Raw genomic sequence first — 2,500 nt, 5'->3', positions numbered from 1 at the left:
TGTATAGAATTGCACCATCATTGTCTTTGGCAGGTTGCATTTCTTCAGCTGCCGTCGAAAGTACATCCTCTGTTGAGCTCTCTTGGCGAGGGAGCTGATGTTCAGTTCCCACTTGAGGTCCCGGCAGAGAATAGTGCCCAGGAAGCGGAAGGACTCCACAATTTTGACTGCGGAGTCTAACAGGGTGATGGCGGTGAGTGGGGCTGTATTCTTCCTGAAGTCCACAACCATCTCAACTGTCCTTAGAGCATTTAGCTCTAAGTTGTTCTGGCTACACCAGGTCACCAGGTTGTCAGCTTCCCACCTATAGTCAGACTCATCCCCACCAGAGATCAGCCCAATGAGGGTGGTGTCGTCCGACAAACTTCAAGAGTTTGACGGACAGATGATTGGAGGCGCAGCTGTTGGTATACAGGGAGAAGAGCAGTGGGCAAAGGACGCAGCCCTGAGGAGTTCCCGTGCTGATGGACCTGGAGTCAGAGACTTCTGTTCCCGGCTTAACGCACTGCTTCCTGTCAGAGAGGAAGTCTGTGATCCACCTGCAGGTGGAGTAGGGCACGTTCAGCTGGAAGAGCTTGTCCTGAAGCAGGGCAGGGATGATGGTGTTGAAGGCAGAGCTGAAGTCCACAAACAGGATCCTGGCGTAGGATGCTGGGGCGTCCACATGCTGTAGGGTGAAGTGGAGGGCCATGTTAACTGCGTCGTCCACAGACCTGTTGGCTCTGTAGGCAAACTGAAGGGGGTCCAGGAGAGGGTCTGTGATGGCTTTGAGGTGTGCCAGGAGCAGGCGCTCAAAAGACTTCATTACCACAGATGTAAGGGCGACCGGTCTGTAATCATTTAGTCCTGTTGGCCTTAGCTTTTTGGGCACAGCGATGATGGTGGAGGACTTGAGACAGGCTGGTACATGGCATGTCTCCAGGGAGGTGTTAAAGATGTTGGTGAACACCGGAGACAGCTGGTCAGCGCAGTGCCTGAGGGTGGCTGGAGAGACAGAGTCCGGCCCGGCTGCTTTGCGTGGATTCTGCCTCTTGAAAAGCCCATTAACTTCTCCCTCCTGAAAGGAGAGAGTCGTTTCTGTAGTATGGGTGGGGGATGGGGCCTCTTGGGTGGGAAGGGGTGGTTCAGGACAGTCCAATTGTCTTTCAAATCTACGGTAGAACTCGTTCAGGTCGTTGGCTAGGCGGGAGTCGTTAGTGGTGTGGGGCGCTCTGGGTTTGTAGTTGGTGATGTGCCTGAGCCCTTTGGCAGACAGAAGCAGCGTCGTTAGTAGAGAACTGGTGTTTTAGTGTCTCTGAGTACAGTCGTTTAGCCTCTCTCACCGCTTTGCTAAACCTGTTCTTCGACTCCTTGAATCTGTCTCTATCCCCACTCCTAAACGCTTCCTCCTTCTCCAACCTCAACCTTTTGAGCTTTGCTGAGAACCAGGGCTTGTTGTTGTTAAAGTTCACCCTGGTACGTGTTGGGATACAGCAGTCCTCACAGAAGCTGATGTACACAGCCTCTGTGAGTTCATCCAGACTATTGGTAGCAGTCGTGAACATATCCCAGTCAGTACAGTCTAAGCACGCCCGCAAATCTTCCACAGCCTCACTGGTCCACTGTTTAGATGTCCTCACAGCAGGTTTACAGAGTTTTAGTTGCTGCCTGTATGCACGAATCAGGTGGACCAAGGGAGTTCTGTGCGAGCCGAACAGCCCCGTGACCCACAAGAGAAACATCCCCGCCAAATTCGAGCGTTTGACGGGGTCTATCCGTGAAAAAATATTCACGTTTTTGAGTGCACATGCATTTCTGCTGCAAATGCCTCTGGAAGTTTCATGCCGTTCGTATGCCAATTGTGGCAACACGAAAATGACCCGTTTTCCCATTCCGAGGGATTTCTGTGCGACCCTAACAGCCCCGTGAGCCACAAGAGACACATCCCCGCCAATTTCTAGCGTTTCACGGGGTCTATCCGTGAAAAATATAGACGTTTTTGAGTGCACATGCATTTCTGCTGCAGATGCCTCTGGAAGTTTCATGCCGTTCGTACGCAATGTGGCAACACGAAAATGACCCCTTTTCCCATTCCGAGGGATTTCTGTGCGACCCTAACTAACAGCGCCCGTGAGCCACAAGAGAGACATCCCCGCCAATTTATAGCGTTTCACGGGGTCTATCCGTGAAAAATATAGACGTTTTTGAGTGCACATGCATTCCTGCTGCAAATGCCTCTGGAAGTTTCATGCCGTTCCTATGCAATGTGGCCACACAAAAATGACCCGTTTTCCCATTCCGAGGCATTTCTGTGCGACCCTAACAGCCCCGTGAGCCACAAGAGAGACATCCCCGCCAACTTCTAGCGTTTGACGGGGTCTATGCGTGAAAAATATTAAAATTTTTGAGTGCACGTGCCTTTCTGCTGCAAATGCCTCTGGAAGTTTCATGGCGTTCCTATGCAATGTGGCAACACGAAAATGACCCCTTTTCCCATTCCGAGGGAGTTCTGTGCCACCCT

The sequence above is a fragment of the Petromyzon marinus genome, unplaced genomic scaffold (genome assembly GCF_048934315.1).
Source record: "Petromyzon marinus isolate PM22_M1 ecotype Great Lakes invasive population unplaced genomic scaffold, UKy_Petmar_22M1.pri1.0 PM_G_Scaffold_6, whole genome shotgun sequence".
NCBI classification, from domain to species: Eukaryota; Metazoa; Chordata; class Hyperoartia; order Petromyzontiformes; family Petromyzontidae; genus Petromyzon; species Petromyzon marinus.
This window is presented reverse-complemented; position numbering follows the sequence as displayed.